Source organism: Amblyraja radiata, chromosome 34 (assembly GCF_010909765.2).
Source record: "Amblyraja radiata isolate CabotCenter1 chromosome 34, sAmbRad1.1.pri, whole genome shotgun sequence".
NCBI lineage: Eukaryota > Metazoa > Chordata > Chondrichthyes > Rajiformes > Rajidae > Amblyraja > Amblyraja radiata.
Genome location: NC_045989.1, coordinates 20,010,049 through 20,010,689, shown reverse-complemented (window position 1 = coordinate 20,010,689; position 641 = coordinate 20,010,049).

The window sequence follows — 641 nt, the reverse complement described above, 5'->3', positions numbered from 1 at the left end:
ATACACTTCGCTCCCCCCCCCCCCCCTCCCTTCCAGACTGCACACCAACAACTGTAAAAGTTTAGAATAAGCAATACAATCTCACACCAAACATCCACCTGTTATTGCTTATGTTTCTTTAAGCCCTTGGGATTAGTTTCCGGTACAGTTAAGCCGTTGCACGTCACTCAATCCATGGGTTGGGCGCAGAGGTGGGAGAGACCAAGGCATGTTTTCTTCTTCCACTCACGCTTCATTGAACCAAAGGGTAAACAACACCCTTGAGATAGAAGACGAAATCCTCTGCCCTATAACCATAGAGTCACACAGCACAGGCCCTTCAGCCCCACTTGCCCATGCCGGCCAAGATGCTCCACCTACACTGCCCACATTGGGCTCATATCCCTCTAAGCCTTTTCCGCATCTTTTATTATTGTATCTGCCTCAACCGCCTCCTCTGGCAGCTGATTCCATACACCCACCACCCTCTGAGTGAAAAGGTTACCCCTCAGATTCCTATTAAGTCTTTCCCCTCTGACATTAAACCTATGCCCTCTAGTTCTTGAATCCTCTATTCTGGGAGAGAAACTCTGAGCATTCATCTAATGCCCCTGTCCCACTTAGGAAACCTGAATGGAAACCTCCGGAGACTTTGCGCCCAG